General features: G+C 39.3%; 1 protein-coding gene across 4 annotated transcripts in view; it reads right to left on the minus strand.

Annotated features, from left to right (window-relative positions):
- Positions 1-13,831, minus strand: part of nfat5b (nuclear factor of activated T cells 5b) — a 32,111-nt gene that overhangs the window by 17,004 nt on the left and 1,276 nt on the right. Inside the window, exon 1 of one of the 4 annotated variants that reach the window (XM_088296554.1) lies at positions 1,079-1,146. The exons of the other annotated variants lie outside the window; for them this stretch is intronic. The gene's annotated coding sequence lies outside the window, so the exon portion shown is untranslated. Of the gene's footprint in view, positions 1-1,078; positions 1,147-13,831 lie in introns of those variants that run through there. 4 annotated transcript variants of the gene reach the window in all.

Below are 13,831 nucleotides of genomic sequence, written 5' to 3' on the forward strand. Positions count from 1 at the left end.
GGTTGTTCCGCTGTGGCGCAGTTCTGAGCTCAAGTGAGTGTTAGCAATTCTCGTCATCATAAGTAAAGCATCCGGAAACAATACGTTACAGAGCGCTAAAATAATTATGTGTTTAGCCATGTCCACTTGGGTCCAGTTAAATGATATCAAAATGTCAAAGCAACTGAGGCGCATGAACAAAAACAGACCTTAACACAACACCACGCTGTCCGTCAATCTATCTCTCTTGGGTCAACACGTTCACGAGGAGCCTGATTCATCATCCAAATATTATTCTACCAACCTAGCGCAGCCATTAAAGTTGCCCGACTCTTCAGCGTTAATTACTTGCAGCTGAACCATGGTGTGTATGTCAGATCCTTAACCCACCCATTGTTAGCTTCCTCTATGTGCAAAACCCAAAAACCCGGGACATACCACAACCAGCCTGAGCAACATCATTGCCAAAGGCCTCGAGTCTCTTGGAGCTCAGAGCAGATGAGCAGGGAATGCCGATTCCCAGAAAGGAAGCTTAGTTCTGAACCCGGGCTGCGCTCATCCCTACCACCTCCGACAAAAAAAAAAAAAAACATTCTGCCGGAGTTTGTATCTTCGTTTAATGCTGCAGTCTTCTCGGGACTGCACATGCAGTAACATGTGCTCCAAGTGGGCAGCCCTTCCTGTAAACACATCGCCAACCGCACAAGACAGAAAATATGTACATTTCCCCTCCGCTCACTGCTCTCGCATCACTGGCCGGACTGTTCAAAGTATTTTCGCAGGCACTGGATGTTTGGAGAGAGTGAAAACGGCTGGATATTTGTTTCCTGGTAAGCGGACAGAGTTCAATTCTTCATTTGCAAGTGACAAAAAACACTCAGCCACTCACTTTATATTTGAGCTTTGTTGGAGTGACGTTATGCACACGTCTCGCCGCAAGACAAATTTTGATGAACCCTCAGCGTAGTTTGCGTTGCACTTGGGTGCCAGTAGAATTAACAGAGAATAATACATGCGCGTATTGACGCCTTGTGTCATGCTGTGTTAAGGTAAGTGGCGCAGGATCAAAAAAAAAAAAAAAAAAAAAAAAAAGACTCACCATGTGACTGTCAGGACTTAGACTCCCATTCATTCCGTTCACATTCCTGCTGCTTGCTCGGACTTGCCCCGACATTTAGGGCGTGGCACGCTTTTTTTTTTTGGAGGGGGGGGGTGATTAAAACCCCTCCCCCACTCCACCTACCTCTCACTCTCTCTCCCCTGACTTGTTTACTATGATTATGGACTCATGCCTCCATGTCAACTTGTCCAACAGGTTAGCGTGAATGCTGCCAAGCGTAAAGACAACTTTTTTTTTTTTTCATTTGGCGAGAGATTTATCTTTGTGATCTTGGCTAATTTTTCGAGTGAATAGACGCACGACGTTGAGATCGCTGTGTCAATATATTGGGGCTGGTGTCCGCAGCAAAGCTTGTGCAACAACCCTGAAATGTTTACAGCCAAGCCGACATGATGGCTGCCAGCGGCTCCATAGCAACTCAGATCACCGCACAAGTTGAAGGCACTCTCACGGGGGGGACAAAATTGAATAATGTCATTCAGTGGTTCGAAAACGGGACCCCTGGGGTATAGGATTGCACTTCAGGTAGTATGTGAGATTTTAAAATATAGTTAAAAAGTAGCATCCATGCACATTAAAAATAAAAAAAGGGGAGCTTGCAGTTGCTTCCCTGTCACCAAGGATGAAAAAGATCTTCAGTGCAGCGTCTCTGAATGCAAAAACACTCAGTTTGATGTAATAATCAAATATTCAGTGTTGACAGTTGGAAATGTCGTCAGTCTTGTTTTTAGATATTTTAAATGACTGATTTTTAGGTTAATTTTTTTGTTTTTTTGGGAAACGGTCTCTACTAATTATTTTTTTCTGCAAAAATGTTTATTTAGTATTACCATTTTTTCCAGATTATAAGACACTTTTTTCATGGGTTGGCTGGTCCTGCGACTTATACTCTGGAGCGACTTACATGGAAAAAAAATAATAATTTCACAGTCAGCCACTAGTGGGCACTCTAGACTTATGCACCAATATCTCCTACTCCTTACAAAGATAACTGAGAATGATCGGACACAAATACCCCTCAAGAGAATCAAATTCTGCAGACTGCAAAGCTGCAAGTATTGAAATTTGCAGCGGAAAACTGAACGTTTGGAGTGAATGAGAAACTTGTTAGGGACTGGCGAAAAGCGGCGACGACTCTTACTGCAATGACGAAAAAAACTAAACAAAAGTTAAAGCTTACATTCCAAGATAAAATGTCTGTTTTTGATCTAGCGTTTTGAAAAATAAATTTCCTGCAAAAAGTGAGACTTCTACTTACGTATGTTTTGCATTTTTCGGCCGGAGCGACGAAGTAGAAATTAAGGTATTTCTTTCGTTTGACTACCTGTATCTTTTAATTTTCAAATCGTTTTAGAGATACTACTAAATAAATGGAGTTTGAAAGTTTAATAACTCAGACACTAATGGCAAAGCACAGTTTTGAGTCTTAAACCACACCATAAATGCTGTGAGTAACATGCACACAATGTAAATTTCTCTGTATTAGAAATGCCTCTCTTAGAAATCCCGCTAAAATGATATACCTGAGGACGAGCCTCTTTCTGCTAACCTTGCTAATTGGCGTGCAATTCTGACTGCCAGAAATCAGACACAGCTGATTTGCAGAGAACCAAGTGAGCTATCTGCTGACATTGCTTTCCCTCGGAATGGGTTGGCTTAGAAGAAGTTATCACCAATATTTCCAAAAAGACTGGTTAACGGTGAAAAGATTCCCAGAAGCTGGTTAGTCTATTCAGAGGAAAACAACAATCTTTTTTGTTTCTGCTGGAAACTCTTTTCCAAGGGGACAATTAATTTAACAAGCTCGGGCCTGACAGACTAGAAATATGCAACTTCTTTGCTCACCTCACATCTATGAAGGCAATGCTTCTCGATTATTTTCTGTTACGCCCACCCCCCCAGCAAGAAGAAAATAATTCGCGCACCCCCACCACCCACTCGCTGCTGCAACTATAAATAATAGAATTTTTGTTGTAGAGTTAATACTTGCTGCACACAATGAGCAAGGAAAGCGCCACTGCCAACTATTGGCGTGGATGCGCAATTACACTTTATTGTAGTACGTCGGAAAAAAGGGGGTTAACAATTGACAGCCGGGAGATGTCACTTTTCGAGGGTGAGAAATTGAGATTGAGAGCCGAGTTGACCCGTTTGAATGTAATTAGGCGGTCTCTTTCTAGTTTTTATATTGTTTTTTTTTTTTGTTTGTTTTTTGCGTTTGTGTGTGTTTGTGTTCTTTTTACATTCATAAGTTGAAAAATATATGTACATTAATAAATCCAAAGAGAATATTTCCTTTGAATTAATTAATAATTAAATATTTATGAAGTTAAAATAAAAAAAATAAAAAAATCACACATCCCTATAGAAACAAAAACTCTTTAAAGAATTTGAAACTTTATGTTTCTTCAACTGCATGGTCAACTTGCCGCATGGTCCAAACATTCTTTGACAAGAGGTAAATGAGGTCAGCGACAGTATAAGTCATGAGACGTTGATTAGCATCACTCTTAAGGTGCTTGAAGAAATACATCACACGCCGTGCAACACAAGGAAGCAACCCCTAACCCATTAAATGTGTGTTATGGTTTTATGACAGGATGTTACGCACACCACGTAGACTAAAAGTAACACAAAGGAGAGTCAAACCACAATAATAATGAAACCGGTTCAGCAGGCACAGCACTGTATGCGTTATGCACGATGTTTGCGTATAGTAGTCCATCCATTCATCCATTTTCGATACAGCTTATCACGTTCAGCCTCAACTTTGGGGAAAACACAGACTATACTCTTGACTGTTTGCCCGTCAAACTCAGAGACAGACAACCCACCATACTCACATTCAACTGTCACCGAGTTGGAATTCAACAAAAACTGCCTGCACCATTTATAGTAGTACATCATAAAAGCAAATACTAGTACTCTTACGTTAAGGCCCACTCGCACACCAAGCAACAGAGCACAGCTGTAGTGACAGACCGTTATGCGATACTGATTCTTAGTAGTCATGGAGGCCAATAACTGATATTTGAAGATGATATTCATATTCATATTATTGCGTGTGACTCGAGGCGAAAAAGCAAACAGGCAGCTTAGTGCTGATTGGCTGCTACCCACTGCACGAGGAACCAAACAGGTGGTGCTGTAGGCGGGGCCAATTTGCTTCTGCAGGCGAGGCCACGAGCACAGCAGAGAGAGAGCGAGAAGTGTGCTGCACGGAGCCAAAATAAATCCAGCTTTTAATTTATCGGCTTAGTTTTTGTAAAACATAGCATACACTCCAAGTCAAAAGTTTTAGACCACTCGATGATTACAATTGTTTAATTGAAATTCAAGCAGATTGTCTTATTGTAACCTGAGATGAACGCATAGAAAAAATTCAGGTTACAAGGTTATATTACAAAAGGCGATTTTAAACGTTTGACTCATTAAAGTCGGCACCTAAAGCCCACATGACACTGAGCAGCATGGATTTGCGCACAAAGCCAATGTTTTCTGTCAGGGGTCGTTCAAGGTCACAAACGCTGGCAAAGACGTCCGCCAACGGTTTGAACGGTCGCAAGAGTCTCTTGTCGCAACGATATTTTGAACATGTTCAAAACTTCCTGCCGGCAAGAAAACTCGTTTGCGATCGTTAAAACTGTTGCCACGCGTCTGGAGAACATCTTCGCGACCGTGTGCGACCTTGAACGAACCCTGATGAAAAATCAACATTCGGGCCGTGCGCAATCACCCGCCGCTCAGTGAGATACGGACTTTGGGCAGATATAAAAACTTAACACACTTTCGAAAACAAAAATCAAACATGTTGCAAGAAAGACTTTCTCAACTTGATTGCAGAAGTTCCCATAAATGTATGGCATAGGCAGATTGCTTTACTTATTTCGCTTTTTGTCCTTGCGATGTAACAACATCAGGCGCAACATGAAAGCTGGACTTCAGAAAGCTGCGGAATTCAAACTATTTACAGAGGACAACATACACACTCACGTCGGCACCCTCTCTCTCTCACACACACACACGCACACACAGACCTCTGTGTACACAACCCTACTACTGGAATCAGAACGATCAGAAAATGTCAATCGAACAACCACAGCGTAATAGACAAAAAATGAGATCTGGCGTCACGCTAGCCATTTATGTCTGATTCACAGGAAAGTGATGCTGAAGAAACAGGAAAAGCCTTAAGCAACAAAGGCGCACACACACGCCAGCAGCATGACATCATCAAGTGACAATGCAAACTGATTAATTGAGTCAACATTGCGCAGACATTGTTGCGAAACTTTGGGCAAAAGATGTGCCTAGCGAGCAAGTAATAGCTTGTCTTAAATTTAAAAGATTTACCGCTTTGAATAAAATAGTCATATATGAGGAACTGTAAAGCTTGCTGATATGTGTAGTCAGTGTTCCCTCACTTTTCGCGGGTGGCATGTTCCAAAGCCTATAGTGAGAGAATGATATGCTTTTTTCAGGGCCGATACCGATTATTTGTAGTCATGGAGGCCGATAACCGATATTTGAGGCCGATATTCATTTGTCTTCCGCAGTGCATGTGACTCGAGGTGAAATGATTGGCTGCTACAAGGAACCAATCAGATTGTGTTGTGGGTGGGAGTATCTGCTTCTGCAGGCAAGGCCACGAGCCCAGCAGAGATAGAAAGAAAGATATGTGCTGCAGCAAGCCAAAATAATTTAATTTAATAATTTAATTAATCAGCCTTGAAAGTCAGATGCTGATAATCGGCAAAATGACAAATAACGGCCCCAATAATCGGCCCGGCCAACCTTGACTGAATGGATGGAAACAGTTCAAGGATGAGCTGTTGATTGGTTGTGAGCTGCCTCTCCGAACACACACACACTCTCAGTCGTGCACGGGTATCACGGTGAATTTCCGAACACGACCCTAATTTTCATGGTTTCGGTTTTAAAACCAAAGCGAATTTAAAACTAATTTCTCGTAAAAAAAGAAAAAAAACAACAACAAAAAACATTTCCTGGTTGGTTGGATTTAAGGAAGGATGACAAGAAAACCCGCAAAATAGCGAGTTAAAATGGGAATAAATGAAGTTACGGTCACAAATGGAAAATCTGCAATAGAGTGAATCCACAATAACCGAAACGCAAAGAGACGAGGGAACACGACGTAAACGATAGGAAACAAGAACTCAAAGTGAATCAGACCTGTTCCTTGCATGACATCAGTAAAGACTAAGTCTTAGAAATTTTGCCCAACTGCTGTGAGTGTACTCTGTAATTTCATTTCCTGAACTCTTACAAAATCGATTTGGGACTTAATTACAAGCCAGTAGAATTCTAAAACAACTTCTGGAATTGAGAATTAATGCTTAAAAAATGTTAACAGATTTGAGAAGCATATTTTCTGCTTCAGTTTAAAAAAAAAAGTCAAATTAAACCAATCCTGACCAATCAGCTCACAGTCGAATGATCATATTCAGTCTTAAGGCACTCACAAAGTCACAAGAGGAGAGTGAGAATTTCAGCCGAGAGAATCGTAAAAGGCTACGTGAGACACCATCTCAAAACAATCAAAGCCTTTAGGCAAAAGCAGACGGCTCAGATTTGCCGCTCAAACAGGCACCAAGCCTAGAACGACATTTTCAGATGATATTTTCTCACTCTCTGTCACAGTTGGTCGCCTGAAAATAAATGACACCGCTATTTGAAATACTCACCCGCAGATATAAAATCACTTCCATGTGACCATTATGCTGTTACACTCCAAGCCAAAGAGCCCAACAATTGAATTTTGTTCAACGAAAAACAAGTTGCATTTCCAAAATCCTTTTATGAAAAATAAACCAGTGGCTTCTACCTCACCCATTTATAATATTGTGGCTGTTCGGTTCACATTTCGGCTTTTATTATCCTTTTAAATGTTAAACGGGTTTTATTAACTCATTCACGACCAGCCCAAGTGAACAGAATCCACTTTTTGACTTTTATAACCGTCAATGGCAGTGAATGAGTTTTTTAATGAGCATTTTCCCGCATTGCGATCTCTACATCGCAATGTTTTGAGCAACTTCAAGTTTTGGAGCTTGTCCAATCATCTACAGGCGACGCAGCAATGTGCAAAAGAGCAAAGAAAAACGCATTGCATGAATTGTTGCTTCCCGATTGTTATTGTGGTGGCACAAATGGAATTTGCTTTCATAACACCCATGTGTGATTCCATCCCAGACCAGTCCGCGACGTTTCCTGCTCTGCACTTTTTCCATGTCCAACCGCTAACTTGGCTCCGCTTTATTTTTGGGAGTTTCGTCTGTGTTGACACGCCTTGGACTTGGTCAAGAGCCAATAATTCGGGTTAATGATTCAAATATTGGTTCTTCAATATGAATCACGAGTGCAAGTTCTCAATTACCCTGCATCCTGTGAGTCCTCCGGCTGGCAGCTGCAAAAATACACGATGCAAGTAAGCGGACTTTACAGACTCAGAGCAGCTGAAAACACTTGGGTCGAAAATAACCCAATTTTGGGTCAAAACGCGGCAATCAACTAATTGGGTCGGTTTGATGCACCTTGCGTTGTTTTGCACAAAACAGCACCATTTTTTTTTTCAATTCTTATGACTATTTTGTTTTGGCTGTGGCGGGCCTAAGAAATAAGTGCTCTTCAATTGGATGACAAAAATTACAACCAACCTGCGTCTCCACTTGTTGCCATTTTTACGGTAGAATAAGTTGAATGGTTCTTGGCAATTATATCCGCTTTGTCTTCGACAAAACGAGTCTAGCTTTCACTCTGAGTAAGTACGTTTGTGATGAAACAGCAACAAAATAATTCCTTCAGTATCCTTTTTTGAAACATTTTGTTCAGTGGTTTACCATTCAATGTTTCTTAAAACGAAATACACAGGTTGGAAAACACTGATCGAATAATTACTCTCCTCAATAACGGTTGGAATTATTATACAAGTCTTATATTTCAACAATAATTAGTCGATTCATCAACAACTAATCAATTTACAAGTTAATCAATTTTGATAATCAATTCACTATTCAGCGACTTTGTCGAACTTAAAACGGCCCAAATCCTTTTTTTTCCCCTTTTAGCCTCAAAAGAGTAAATTTTGCGAGACATCTGTTTGTCCTCAATGAAAGCAGATAGATTATCTTTGTGACTAATCAAAATAAGACATTTACAAACATCTGCATCTACTTTGGAAAACAATTATCAACATATTTGCCCATTTTCGGATGCGTTACAGAACAAACCGGTAACTGAATCTCAATAAAGACAGTTTTTGATAGAAGCCATCAGCTGATTTTGTTGTTTTGGCTTACAAGCACTGTATGGTGTTCCATTCAAACTAAATTCAACTCATTTTATAAAAGGCTATTCTGCAAATAATGAATAGTTTCAAGTTGAAGTTTACTGTCCATCTTAGCGTAAAACAAAAAAGAGAATTACTTGTGTCTCAAACAAGCAAACTAGGGTCTCTGAAAAACAGCCCGCACTAGCTTAATGCTAGCATAAATAGCAAACGACATTGACATGCTAAAGATTAGCATGGCTAGTTGTGAAGGAATGGATATTTGAGCATAAATGTTGGAAAACATGTACACAGATAATATAACAAAACCTGCATCTGACGCATAATAATAATAATAATAAAAGAAATAAAAAATAAGGGGAACAAGTCTATTTTATTTGTCAAAGCATAATTTTATGAAACAGTACTGCCTCCCGATGGCCAAGGTGGGCGCAGCCGAAGGAGCAACACACTAAATTGGATTGCAGCATTAAATCATTATGTCCCACATTATATTTGATGATGTTGTAACTTTGTTTTTACAGTGCAATATTGTACAGTGTTACTTTATTCAAAACACAAGCACAATTTCTGTTTTTGTTTGGGAAAGATGAATGGGATTTCACATCATTAGAATCGGGTGAGTGTTTTTTTTTTTTTTGTATCTCGAGATATCACTGTACAGCTTTTGCGATACCAGTCCTGGGACCTTTCTGACACCTTCTAAGTTTTGTATGTAGAAAGTGGGACAGTGCATACCCTCCCCCTTCCCTTTTCAAAACAGAAACAGGATTATCTTGATGGTTAAATATGGCATCTATGCTACTGTTCGGTATCTCAAATATTTGCATGTAACGAAATACCTCAACATACAATGAAGTAAGGACCTCCGGAGAGGATTCATAAATCAACATTTATCTGCTGAAGTAGTGTTCAACTAAAGGACTAAGACCAAGGGCATATTCAGTGTCCATGACATTGAGATTTTACAGAACTATGAATATTCCAAGAGAGTGTTACACAACTGGTTATACAAAGAGAGGCGTCTCTTTGCTTAACAAGCATTTTATTTATTCTCATTCAGGATTGTTTTTTTTTCTTTTTTTTTTAAGAAACCACAGCAAAGCGACTGTTTTTCTACCAAAATGAATCTCAAATATGCGTAAAAATGAGGTCGGGATGAAAAAAAAACAAAAACAAAAAACGATTAACTATGCTCAGGCGAGGCATCACACCAGATAATTATCTATCGTTCCTGTGTTTTAATAAGAACAAGCAGGGCGATATGGCAGTAAAATTAAAACAGAGAGATTTTTGGAAAAAAAAAAAATATGATTTCCGAGTTGAATCATTTTTTTTCTTCCTATTCCATGAAGATAAAAAGCAAATAATGACATTGTCGAAAATACGGAGAAAGTGACCCTTTATGCTTAATAAACATTTGTGATGAATATTTAACATTATTGTCACTTAACATAAGATGAATGAAACTCACATCCAAAATTTACCTGTCTCTGTTTTAGAAGGGGAACAAAAAAAAGAAAATGTTACTAAAAAAATATCAATTAATCAATTTTAATTGTCCAGCTGTCACCCGCGTTGATGCGAACGAAAAGGCTATTTTTCTTTTTCTTTGACGTTTTTTTCCAATACATATTCCAAAAGATGGCACGCCAAGAGGGGTCCAAAGAGAAAATCTTCGCCGCAGTCAAGCAGACTTCAGCGTGTTCCAATTCTTTTGTCCATTGTAACTACGCAGGTTGTAAAAAAAAAATAGAGCACGACCAAGCCGAGCCAACTTTATTTGTATCGTAATATTGTTTCCGCGCTTCACAGTGGTTCGCTTATTTTGATACTTTTGCGACATAATCAAAATGTAGGTCAGTATTTTTTTATACATGTATGACCGTTAAGTTTATCATTATAATTTATGATTTATACGATAACTGAAAATTGTAAACTTGTAATCGTTCTACCTTAACTGCAATGGAAAGGCCAACATCGCCCCCCACTTAATATTTAATGACGTCAGATGCATCTTGCTGTGGAGGGAAACTCGAGGCGGAGATGTGAAATCTCACAGCCGCTCCGGGTTTTTCACACCTGATTGACATGATCGGAAGCTTTTATCCATATTGGACCGAAACACACGTCAATTAACTTGAAGCTACGAGGGGGAGATGACACGGATCGAAGACGACGGAGGGACAGTTTGCTCCCTCGCAACACTCCGAATGATGTGCAAAGGAAAATAAGATGATTAACTGCCAAAACAATTTGGCTTCATTTCTCACAAACAGCATGCAGCTGGTCAGCTGGGGAAAATGGGCAACACTGAAGGCACAATCGCTGACCACCAGCTCAAATTGGAGTCTGCTGGTCTAATTTAGTCGCCATGAAAGAGTTTTATAAAATTAGATACACTTCTACAGTGGAACCTCGACATTTGAAATGCGGTATAATTTGGAAACTAATTTAGCGCTACTGGAAAAATACCCCCCCCCCCAAAAAAAAAAATCAGCTGCCCTTCTTTTTACAAGTAAGACATTTCATGTTTAATGCACGAGTGAAATTTGATGCGTTTATCTAAGATTTCCTCATTCATTACCAGATTTACGGGTGTTTTATTGTTTTACTCTGGGTAACTTTTTACATTTGCGCTGCTGTTAAGAATCTAAATATGGAGGGGAAATTCTTTTCCATGTCAAATTATGTTGTATGTGCCCCCGTTAGTCTGAACACAGTAGCGTGGAATGACAACCTGAATTAGTTCACTCAATGTGGTTCCGAAATTGAGGTAAATTTTCCCATTGAAATGAATGGAAATGCAATTAATTGGTTCCAGCGACAAAATTGTTATATTTACATTTTATGATATATGTATTTTTTTTTCTAATTTTATTTGGCGTGTGGTTGAAAATAAATACAGTACGACATAAAAATAAGTGAACATGTACTTGATCATGAAGAAATGACACACTAAACGAGTGCTTACAGTGCTTTTACTTTCAAGGAATTATCCAACCGGGATGATCCATTTTTCAACAAACTCAATTTATGGTTTTTTTGTTGTTAAATTGATGTTTTTTTTATGCCTAAATATCAGAAAACCATAACCAGTCGCCACTGAGGTTCGGGTGCGCATTGATTTTTTTGTGCGCTTCAGCTTGTGTAAGTGAACAAGTTTTTTTAACGTTTTGACTCATTAATCAGAAATCTAGACGGCCGCTGTGATTGAAAGAAGCGTGTGCGTGTGCATGTCAACAGAACTTCTGGCTGCACACGCGACTACTTTCCATTTGCTGCCATGCAGGACACAAGTGATAGGTAAATGAAGCTTCAAATCGGCTCCATGAACCAGTTGTAGTATTTTTGGACTCCTGTAGATGACACTCTCTGTTCAACATTGGACTGAAAGCACACTGACTTGCCATTTTTTAAAGCCTTTATTTAAACCAACAGTGTCATCTAGAGGACTCAAAAATACAGCCGCTGCTTCATGAAGCAAATTTGAAGCTTCATTTTCCCATCACTACAGGAGATATAATCATGACTTCCAAATTTTCTTCTCATAATCACATAAACTACAGCCTGTCCAAAGAAATTGGCCCTTAAATAAAATGAAAATAAAAAAAGAAATAAATCAGCATTGGTCGATTTTCTGTCTTTAACAGAATCCCCGGTGGATTAGCATCCGGCAAAGTGACAGTATTTGACCTTTAAAGCTTCCTTTGTGTAGTACACATTGTCCAAGTGTGTCCACAACAGGTCAGGCCACACGTATATTGAAATGTACGGCCGACCCAAAGTCACAAACGTGCCGTAAATACCAGAGCAGGTGATATTTTGACCTGAACAAGATTTGTCTTTCTTTTTTTTTTTTACTAGGGTTTGTTTAAAGTCAATGATTACATCGATGAGGCTCAAAAAAGGTGGCGATGGTGAACAATGCTCACTAATTTCATTGCCATAAAACATTGCTGGTACAACTTAAAGCCAAGAATTTCACTAGAGGACAAATCCTTTTTCAGACTTGTTGAGGAATTACCAAGTATGTGAAAATTTCTGCCAGGGAAATGTCCTTGACAGGAGAAAGTACGACACTGTGAGCAGAGGCCCTGAACGGAGTCAGCTTAGGCCCATATCGCTTCCACGTGCCACTCTGTTTAGACGAGCGCACGCTACAGAAAGTCATGTTTGTCGAAGCCGACCGCAGTGTCGTCATATTTGGGACGAAAATGTCTTAAGCAAACTCATTTGAGATTGGTGGCAGAAATAGAGAGTCATTGTAAAACACGTGGCAAGATTTGATGATTTGCCCCAATAATTTTTTTTTCCAACATCAGATAACAACTTTTCTAGGAAATCAAGTATTTCGATGCACATGCCCGTCAGTTTGCTTAACACAGCAGAGTCAATATTAATCCAGCAATTTAAGGCAGGGTTTACACACGCACCGCGCAGCCAGCCCTTTAATGATTGACCAGCCCTTGGTTGGGTGTCAATATAAGAAAACTATTTAGAGATCGTTGCTTTTGCAATCGAGAACTTCACAGAACGCACGGAAAGCTCTGATGCTTTCACATTGACGGACAAAGACGTTTTAGATGTCCTTTAACTCATTCACTACCAGCCAAGTAAAAACAAAATGGATCTGTGACGTCTTTAGCCGTCAATGGCAGTAAATCACAAATGTTGCGTAAAGTGAGGCGCAAGTCGAAAATTTAGGAGCGACTTGCAAAGTAAAGTCATTCCGCTAATTTTCACCATGTTACTGATAAATGCATAAAATATGCAGTGACAACTAATTGCAATAAAAAGAATTAATCATCAAATTTACAATGTTATACAACAACTGTTCAAAAAGATTTCTCTATGCATTTGACATCCATCCAAATTCCAACAAGCTCCTTGCAGTCACGAGAAGACTAAACTATCTGTGGGCATTTTAGTGCCACCCGAGGCCACCTAGGGGTGACATTATTATTTAGGCAAAGTAGTGTTAGTAGTTGTGTTGAATTGTGTACTCGTAGGCCCAGGTGACATTAGTAGTGGGCAAGGTTATTTGAATTACCGAAAGCGACTGAAATAACTAAAACTAAAATTGAACAAAAAATATTTTTAGCAAAGTTTTTTTCCTATATTGGATTTCTCCCCTTTTCTCCAGATTATTTCCCCCATTTTCCTTCATTTCGTGCCTATCAGCGTTTTCGGTGTGAAAAACATAATACTGACAATAATAATAAAATAAAAAATAAAAAAACTTGCATAATGGATGGATGACTGGATGTTATTTTTTTTTAAATTAATTAAGGGCCCACTCAGAATGTGGTTGCAGGCCACATGCAACCTGCCAGTTGCCCATCACTGAACCTGAGGTTCAGTGATGGTACTTTGCAACCCAATATTGCCATTTATTATGAGATGATATTTTTTTCAATCAT

Source organism: Idiotropiscis lumnitzeri, chromosome 5 (genome assembly GCF_059441095.1).
Source record: "Idiotropiscis lumnitzeri isolate Australia: NSW breed Sydney's pygmy pipehorse chromosome 5, RoL_Ilum_1.0, whole genome shotgun sequence".
Classification (NCBI taxonomy): domain Eukaryota; kingdom Metazoa; phylum Chordata; class Actinopteri; order Syngnathiformes; family Syngnathidae; genus Idiotropiscis; species Idiotropiscis lumnitzeri.